General features: G+C 49.9%; 1 long non-coding RNA gene across 1 annotated transcript in view; it reads left to right on the forward strand.

Annotated features, from left to right (window-relative positions):
* The first annotated feature begins 3,999 nt into the window (after nt 1-3,999).
* LOC145716140 (uncharacterized) overlaps nt 4,000-9,921 on the forward strand; it is a 15,488-nt gene continuing 9,566 nt past the window's right edge. The window contains exon 1 of the long non-coding RNA XR_014138580.1: nt 4,000-4,122. This is a non-coding gene — a long non-coding RNA (uncharacterized LOC145716140). The remainder of the gene's footprint in view (nt 4,123-9,921) is intronic.

Here is a 9,921-nt window from a genome sequence, read left to right on the forward strand (position 1 = left end):
AGCTGGCCGAGGCGCCACGCCCCCACATCAATATTCACGATAAATTTCATATTAATGAGAAGGGGGAGCGGCCTGAGGAATGGTCCCTCCTCTTTTAAAGAGACATCTGCAAGCTAATCTTCCTTGCCAAAGTCTCTGTTCTCTGGAAGATCAACGTAGGGGCTTGAAGCAAAATTATCCTGGAGCCAATAACTGTGTTCCTGGAACCTCGGCATCTTGTTGAGGCTTTGCCAACCACTCTCCCAGAAGTTCAGGTGGGAGCTGAGTTATTTCCATTCTTCCAGCCTTATGCTAGAGCCTGAACCAAATCCAAAGTGGGGCAATTCCACCTCATGGGCCCCTCAACAGATCTCTCAGTGGGGAGATTTTTCACATGTCTCCTCCTCCAGGGAGACTTCCTTGGTTTGCAGGCTGGAGCAGTGAGCATCCTAGACACTCGAGAGACACGGTGCTCTTACCTCCGTTGTGGCCTGTCTAATGTGTTATTGTCATTGTTTGCTCACGTGTCTTTGACCCCACCGGACTCTGAGATCCTTCAGGGCAAGGAGTGTATCCAGCTTTCTTGTTTGTTGAAAGGGCCCAGTGAACAGCAGAAATGAGGCGAGGACCCCTCTTCTCATCAGTTGTCCAGTCCCTGTAATGGCTCAGAAGAGCAAGACGTTGAAGAACAGTGGCCATGGAGCTTGCTAGGTGTGGCTGGCTGCACACCCAGGGTCACCGAACACTCCCAGTTCCCCAGGATCCCTTACCTAAGTGGCCTGCTCAGGAGTTCAGCTTAATCTCTTGAAAGGGCTGATAAACAATCACCAGGCACCTGAACAAATGGAGGGAGTGAGAAAGGCACTCCCTCAGAGGGCTGAGCACACGGGGTTCCTGCCCAGAAGTCATTAATAGGATTAAGTGTGTCCTCTCGGTCTGGGGCTTTTAATTAGCTCAGGAACCAAAAAGCCTTTAAGAAGCACAGATGTCATTGCAGTTAAGCCAGAATGTCACCGAAATTGCTCTCAGTGCCAAGGTGGGCACACACCGTGAGGCAGAGATAGAAGCTGTTTGCTTGCCTGGGGCAGGGAGGCAGGCACGTGCTTTCCCTCCATCTCATGACCCAGTTGACAGAGTTCTGGAGAATGAGGTTCTGACCTCCAGGCTGTCACATGACTATTAGCTTCCAGGCCTCCTGGAGAGTTTGTTTCTGAGAAGCTGAGAATATAGCCTGTGCTCTAGGGTTCACCCAGCAGTGCAACTCTGAGCCCTTAGGGTGGGCCAAAAAGCAATCAGTTGACTCTCAAAACAGTGACAGGTAGAATTAGGGTGCTGAGACCATGGGCGTGTTCCCACATGCCTCACATCTGGCCAACTGGGTAACCTTCCAACACCGAGAATGTGGCTGATCCTTTTCCAGGAAGGTGTGGGGGGTGCAGTGTCCGGCTGGGCCAACACACCAGTCTGGGATGGGTGAGCTCGAGGTAGCAGGTGTCTGGGGTCCAGCTCCCCAAGCTGGAGTCCTTGTAGGCCCCCAGGAGGAACAAAAGTGTCCCTCTGCTTGAGGTTGGCTAGAAATTGTGCCTGTGTTCCTCCCAGCCGGCTCTGTAATTAGAGACAGAGGCACCATTTAAGTGATTGGGGAAGATTATATAGTTTTAGATAAATAGGATTAGAGTGTCCTCTCTTTCCTGATTCTTACCCAGGTGAACACCCCAGGAAACCATTGCAAATAATCCTGGGGAGACATTCTGGTTCCGGCACCTCCTGTGGAGCCTGAGAGGCAGGATCTCCCAGGAAAAATCCTGGGGGTAGGGGGAGTGGGGAGGAGGAGAGAAGAGAGAATGGGCCGTGCAGAGCCTGGCACGTAGTAGGAGCATGATCATTTTTTTTCTGGGATGAAGGGGATGACGAAGTCCAGCAAAGATGAGAATGGCAGGGGATTTAGTCACACATTCTGCAAGTTTTATTGAGCATGATGAACAGTCCCTAGACCAGGCACTGGGGATACAGTGGTGATTAAGAATTTTTCCATAGTCAATGAGGGAAGAATGGGTAGAAAAAATTTAAGAAGATGATTTCAGATGTGGGAAGACCACGAAGGAAATAAAGTAGTATGATACAACTGAGTGGGGGAATGAAGCCCTCTCTGAAGAGGGGATGTGTGAGCTGAGAATGGAAGCTTGAACTGAATGGCAAAAGGGAGCAAAATGGAGGGAAAAGCATTCCAGACAGAGGGAACAGTAAGTAGGAGAGAAAGAGTGGGAGGGGCAGGCACTGATGTGGGAGCTAGAGGATGAATGGGAAACTCTGGTGCCCTCTACCAACCTGATACTTAGGATCATACAGAGGCTCGAGGCTCTGATCTATTCAAGTACTGAAAAGAGTGGAGCTAGTTCAGATTAGAGGGCCCACCTGAAGCCTTCTGGAGCAGTGCATCCCTTCTGTATCTTCTCTTACCGATTTTCGATTTTCAGGAAGAGGAAGTTAGCTCCCTGGGTCTGAAGTTTGGGTTCTCTCCTAACAGGGAGGGTCTGCTCCCTCCCCACCAGTCCCTGGACCTGGTTCCACAACCCAGCCCCTCTCAGGCCCCTTCTCTACATCTGAAGGGTCAGGGGAAGGAGACCAAAATTGGCTCTGCAAACACCCACAATCCAGGTCAAGAAAAGCACAGACTGTAGCCCCTTCTATTATGGGCTTAGCAAGATCTGGTTGTTGCTTTCCTGCTGCTGCTTCAGATGTGAAGTGAAAGGCATAAAGGCATCCCAACCCGGCAGTGACACACAGGAGAGAAAGGACAGAGATAAGCTTCCTGCCTGTCCCAGACCCTGAAGGTCAGGTGGAGAGAGGGGCTCCTTGTCTGGCTGAGCTGTGAGTAGGGATGGTGTGTGTGTATCTGAGGGTGGGGGAGCTTGGATGGGGACTGCCACACTTTGATACCCCTGGAGAGTCACTGTCCTTCTCTGGGGTCTCAGTTTTCACATCTATACAATGGGAGACGTGTTAATGACGCATAGGGTCCCGTCTTCTCCAAGGACCTTCTAAATGTGCCTATACCAGGACAGGTCTTGTTGGAGAGTAAGGGGGGAAGGGGTGAAGGGCCTGCCTCCTTAGGAAGCCTGGCACTCCTATGTTCCAGGCTCCCTCCTGGAGCCTCCAAAAGGGTGCAAGGCTGGGTATTTACACTTGGCAGGCAGGCCCTGGGTGGTGGTGAGAAGGTCACCCAAAGTAAACCTGCCTTGTTTGCCTGGATTGTAAAGGGAAAAACACTTTGGCATACTCTAACAGGAACTTCTGAGAAATGAAAACATATTCATCCTGGAGATTAGGCTGACTTCCGGGGCACAGATGGGGCCCTTTGTTCTCTTGTGGCTCCCTAAAATGGGCTGCACAGCTGTTCTCCCTGTGTCCCCTGCTGGGGCTAGATGTGGAGTCCCTGGGGTGGCACCCTGTCAGGTGGGTGGGGGTGGGCTTCAGACCCAGGCTCTCACTCTTCCCCATCCCCTTGGCCTGTGGTTCCTTCCCTGCTCCACCCCGAACCATAAAAATACCTGAAATCTATTGGGTACTTGCGTTGTGCCAGGCACTAAATACTTATATTATCACGTTTAATTCTTGGAAGAAGCTTGTGAAATGAGTATCATATTCACTGATTCTGGGATGCACGTTTTAGCATCGCTGAAATCAGAATGTGTCTTATAATCGATGGTATGTGGTAGTTAGGTAGTTTTTTCCTTGTTAATGTACATAATATAGTGGTGCATCATATAATTGATGATATCGATTCTTAGATTTGATGAAACATGATTTATTATCATCCCCAATCCTCAGATGAGAAAACCGAGGCTTGCCTTAGGTCACCAGCTTCAATGAGGCAGAGAGAGGGCTGAAATCTGGGCCTCCAGGCTTCTTACCCAGGGCCCTTTCCACTCACCCCAGATGAACTGGGTTTGCTCACTAGGGAGAGGCAGGAGCTGAGGGGAGGGCCTTCCAGGGCCTTCCTCAGCAGCTAGTGAATCACCAGCCACCGTTCCTTGGAAAAGGACCTTGAAGATAGATTTTTTTCCCTCTCCAGATTCTCTGAAGACTGAAGTTCCTTAAGGACTAAGAAAACACTTGCCTCTCTTCCAGCGACTTTTCCTGGTAATTATCTTAGCTTCACTTTCCCTGAATTTCTGTTCTACTGTCCCATCTTTGGACTGGAGGCAGGCCCGCCCCTTGGCCCTCGGTCTGCCTGCCGCCTGGGGAACAGCTCCACCCGCTTCCTGCTTTGCTCAGTCCTGCTCTGAACTCACCCTTCTTTCCTCTACCTCGAATCACCTGTAGCAACTCTGCTTCTAGATGCCTCTATAACTCAGGCCACTGGCTCCAACCCCAGAGACATACGTACTCTCAGGTATCCAGCCTCCAGCCCCTTTGCTTTCTAAGTCAGAAGTCAGGGGAGAAAAATCAACCACGCCAGGCTTTCCTCTTGCCTCCCTGAGCCCTCATGTTGTCGGGCACACTCTCCTGCAAATCCTGCCCCACCTAGGCCTGGCAGAGCTGGAAATAGGGGACTGAGAGGGAGGAAAGTTAGAGGCTGGACTCTGCCCATCATCTGCCGCACTTGCCAAGTTCACCCCCAGCCTGCCCCTATGCCTCAGTTTCCCCAACCTCCAAGGCTGGCGAGGCCGAAGCGGCCCATCAGCAGGAAAGCACAGAGGCAGCATCGGGCATTTAAATCCAAAGCTTTGCTAAAATGCACCCAGGCAGTGTTCAGGTTAGCGGGGCCTGATAACACTCAAGGTTAAGCCAGGCTTTCAGATTCTTTTCTGTAAAATGAGGGTCTGGGACAGGATGATCGCTCAGATTCCATCCGACCAGCCCTGAGCTGCTATGATTCTGTCTCCCTCTGTCCAGAAAGCAAATGTGGGCTTTGTATGTGAGGTGCCCCTGTGTTCTCTGGGCATCGATTGGCCAGGAGCTGAGTGTGCAGTCCGCGGCCGTGTGACCATGCCTGCTCACGCCGCTCGGGCGGCTGATCCTGTGTCTGGAGGTGCGGACCGACCTGGTCGGGGCGGGGGGGGGCTTCTGCCATTCGTGCCCACGTTTGAGCCTCAGGGGAGAAAGCGCCAGCTCACACCTAGGGGTGGGCCCACCCCTCCGTGCACATCCATGCCAGCGCGTGCGGCCGCCAATCTGGTTTCCATCTTCTTCCAATAGGCAGCAGGGCCGGGGGAGACTGAGTGGAATATTAATTGTGCTTTTGCACATGGCTGAGCTCCATGAATGTGGTGGTAGGAGGGAGCAGCCTGAAGCTATGTGGGGAATGAGGGGCAAGCCACAAGAGTGGGGTTCCCTGGGGTTTATAGGCCTGTTCCAGGGGAGGCAGAGCCCTGAGACCCAAAAGGGTGGGTGGTGGGGGGAGGGAGAGAACTTTTGAGACCAAGGATCTGAGGACAGCAGGAAAGAATCTAGTGAGGTTTAGGGCAGTTCCCGCATTGGCCTTCCCCAGAGCCTGGTACATGGTAAGTATTTAATTAGCGTGTGCCGAAGGATTGAAGAGCTGACGGCTGTGTGCACGAAAGATCTCACAGATACTCCTTACCTGGGAGGAGACAGAGGACTGAGGAGGAAGGAAGGAAGGAAGGAAGGAAGGAAGGAAGGAAGGAAGGAAGGAAGGAAGGAAGGAAGGACATATTAAGCACCTACTATGTGCTGGCCACTCTAAGGGTTGCCGTCAGGCATTTTATTCTATTTCAAACACACAAAAGCTCTAGAAGATAGCCTCATCTTCACTGTGCACACACTCCTCCTCCCCGACTTGCCCCCTTTGGAAGGTCCAGGGGAGAGAGCTTCGTTGACTTCAGGACACAGAAAAGCTGGTTGCTTCTGAGCGGTGGGTCTATTTTGAATCTCATGGCCACTTTGGATTTTGTGTCTCATTGAATTTCCTTTATTTGGGCTGTCAGGAAGCTCAGAGGTGAATTTGCTGGGGCACACCTCTTGCAAGAGGATCTCACGGGTGGTGCATCTCACAAACTGACTGTGGCCCTGGCTTCATCTTAGGTCTTTATCCCCCTTTCTCTGTATCCTTTTTCCTCTATTAAAAGCTGTCTAATTCCATTGTCTGCAGGGTTTCCCAAATATCTTTAATGTACCCTGAAATAAGGTATAAATACAAAAATATTCTTACTTTTTTAGATGAAGAAGGTGAGGCTCAGAGAGGTTATGTTATTTGTCCAGGGTCACAGAGCTATTAAGCAAGAGAGTGGGAATTTGATCTTAGGTCTGTTTGACTTAATCTTTCCACTGTACCAGACTGTAGGACTGGACAAGTTGCCCAGTAATTGGGGGCTTTCTGGGGCATTGGAAGGAGCCTGGGGGCTTTGCAGACTCAAACCTTTAACTCTCGGTGGCCCTCATCCAGGCTCCTCTGCTTGAAGAGCAGGTCCACATCAGGGCTCCCATCCCATGTCATGCAGAGAGAGAGAGGACTTTGGGGGCCATGGGCATCCCCCATCCTCAGGGACCAGCCCCAGCTCCCATGGCTGAGCAGAACAAACAGAAAACCAGCAGAGCTGGCCTTGGCAATCACCAGTGAGAGCAAATATATATTCCAGATGCTCTGAGGAACATTTCTGGAGCCTCCAGAATTGAAGGGCGGACTAATTCCCTGGAGAAAATGAATGGATGTGGGCCCAGGGGAGCCACATTTTTTCTCAGCTCTATGGCAAGCAAGCACCAAGGATCCAAGGATCAGGGTGAGGGGCTCCAGTGGTGTGTGTTCTGGGCGCTGATCCCTTGCTGCACCCCTTCAGGCCTGTCCATCTGGAGTCTGTCTCCCCTGGGGAGCCCGTGCGTGAAGACTTAGGGATTCCCAGGGTTGGCCTTAACTCATCCATTAGTGAATTCAGTCCTTACATGAGCGGGCACCACACATGTGTTCCACAAACCTGGGGACCTCTGGGAAGGCACAAAGAACAAGTCTAATCGAGAATGGAAGGGGATGTTGTTCTGAGAGCTGAAGTGGAGAATGACAGTCTCTGGCAACCCAGGGGATGCTGGCAGAGTCACACAGTGACGTAGAGCCAATGAATAAAGACTCCGTCCCTCGGGCCTGTCCAGATGAGCCCTGGGGCCTCTAATGTGGGATGCCTGCAGACACTCGCATGCATGGCCCAGGGGAGAAATCATCACAGAAATAATGATTCTCACACACTGCCATATATTATGGTCCCATGGCCCTTCAATGCTCTGCCAATTTGCCATGAGGATCTCAATCTTCTGAATCCATAAATTGCCCCTATAAATCAATAAGATAAAGACCAAAAATCCGATAAATATACTGGCAAAAAAATATGAACAGTGGGTCTGGTACATTTATACAATAACATTTATCACGTTTCCGGATCTATGCTAAGCATTTCCTATGCCTTTTCTTATTTAAGCCTCGTTTAAGCCTTATCACACCCCTTGGAGGCAGATACCAGGATCATCCTGTTTTCCTGAGGCTCACACAGTGACTTGGTCTGATGTCATAGTCTGTGCTTACAGAAGTACCGCTTGGGATGACAGCCACCCCAGACTGGGACCCAAGGCCTCAGGAAAATATGGCAGGGCCTGGGGAGGGAAAGTGAAAGAGGGGCTGCCAGCTGAGGTGAGATCCTTTCTACCTAGCAACTTGGGAAAAAACCTAGAACCCCAAATATCCAGGCAGATGGCTTTTGAGGGTTTTTTTTTTTTTGTCTTTTTGAATTTGTTGAATAGATAATATGTCATGTGACTCAAAACATAAAAAAAGGAATACAATGAGAGTTAATCCTCCCATCCCTATACCCTCCATCCTCACCACTACGTTCCCACCCTTTAACCAATGTATAATCAATTTAATTACTTCCTTGGGCATCTTCTTTGGGGTGTGTATGTGTGTGTATGCATATGTATCTATATATTTTTTAGAGAGAGTGAGAGAGAGAGAGTGGTGGGGAGGGGCAGAGGGAGACAGAGAATCCTAGGCACGCTCCATGCTCAGTGTGGAGCCCGACGTGGGGCTCGATCTCACGACCCTGACATCATAACCTGAGCCGAAATCAAGAGTCGGACACTTAACCAACGGAGCCCCCAGGTGCCCCATCTCTTTCTCTTTTTTAACTGAAAAGAGGATTATTATATACATTGTTCTATATCTTTCCCCCCCTATTTTATCTGTTTTGGAGGTCTGCCTATATTAGAACATAGAGAACTTCCTCATTCTTTTTTTTTTTTAGTAGCTGCATAGCTACCCATTGTATGACTGTACCTTAATTTATTTACCTGTCCCCAAATGATGGACATCTGGATTGTTGCCAAGTTTTTACTATCACAAACAATGCAGTAATGATAGCCTTGTTCAAGCACTGTATATCTGTAGGGTAAATTCTCAGGCATGGGATTACTGGGTCAAAGAGAATATGCATTTGTAATGTCAATAGATATTGTCAACTAGTTCATATCAATTTACACCCCCAAGGAGCAATATACGACAGTGCTGATTTCTCTACAGTCTTTCAAATAGAGGATATTAGTAAACTTTTAAATGGTTTCCAGCTTGCATTTCTCTTCTATTAGTGAGGCTGAGAGTCATTTTAGATGCCCTAGAACACTTTATGTTTCCTTTTCTGTAGACTCTGTTCATATTCTTTGACCTTTTAAAAATTAGTGGTCGGTCTTGTCTTATTGATTTTTAGAAGCTCTTTACATGTTAGGGAGATTGTGCTATGATTTATAGGAGCAGTGAGGCCACAATTGGCATCCCCTCTGGGAAAGGCTGTAGAGGTAGATTCTTCCCCACACCTCCACCCTCCCATCCAAACTCAGTCATTTATTCAATGAGCATTTATTGAGTACCTCTTGAGAGCTAGGCTCTGTGCTTAGGCATCAGAGACCAGAGGAAGAGACAAAGCCCTTAGGTTGCTCAAAGTCCAGTGGGGTCTCGGATCTGTGATCAGACAGGTTGTACGGCAGTGTGAGATGAACTGTAGTTCAGGGATTCAGAATGAGTGCTTCAGGGCAAGGAGAGAGGAAGCAAAAGCCTCTGCCTCCAAGTAGACTCTGACATTTGTCTCCATCTGGGGCTGGCTTAGAGCTGCCAAGGCTTTGCCTGCCTCCCTTCTCCTTGTGGGTTCGGCCCTTACACCCTGATTGCCAAAATGCTCTGCTCCGGGAAGATGGCTCTTCTCAGTACATATTTACAGAATGCTTCCTGCATGCGACTTCCTTCCCTGCCCCTTGCTGGTCCTCACCATCTCATTCTATCGTGTCTTGCATCACTTACCACCTGTTGCTGGTTTGCATTCCTCCACTGCCCAGAGGATTGTAATCTCCTCGATGGCAAGATGGTAGACTTTCCTCTGGGTCCCCTCTCCAAAGGCTTGTTGGATGATGGATTGTCAGATGGAGTGTTGGCTGTTAGGGAAGCTGGAAATCACGGCTCCCCTGCATTGGGGTGTGCATGGGGGGCAGGTGAGATGGGAACACTTGGGCACAGGAATGGGTGATATGCCAGGCTGAAACCCCAGCATCAGGGCCCATCCAGAAAAGGGTTAAGCTTGCTGGAGTTTTGTATATGAAATGGCACCAGGAAAAAAAAAATGTGCAGACTAGCAATTGAGCCCTGTCTCATCCTGGTTCAAATGACATTGTCTGAGCTTCCCCAGCCTCGCCTCCTGCACTAATTACAGACCTTCCTGGGGAGGAAGACTGGGGCCAGGAGGTCTTCATTACAGGCTCCTTTGCTGGAGGGAGCAAACCCCAATGACCGAACCCAATGACCAAAAAAACTCTCTTGAAGAGAGGCCCCGGGGGTTCCTCCGATGCACCTCCCTGCTGCTGCCTGGCTGGGAAAGGGTTAAGAAGTAGGCACGCACTGGAGGGACAGGCCAAAGTGTAATGCCAGACCCAGGCTGAGCTACCCATCCGCCG

This window comes from Leptonychotes weddellii, chromosome 11 (genome assembly GCF_054177405.1).
Source record: "Leptonychotes weddellii isolate Sample4059 chromosome 11, ASM5417740v2, whole genome shotgun sequence".
Classification (NCBI taxonomy): Eukaryota; Metazoa; Chordata; class Mammalia; order Carnivora; family Phocidae; genus Leptonychotes; species Leptonychotes weddellii.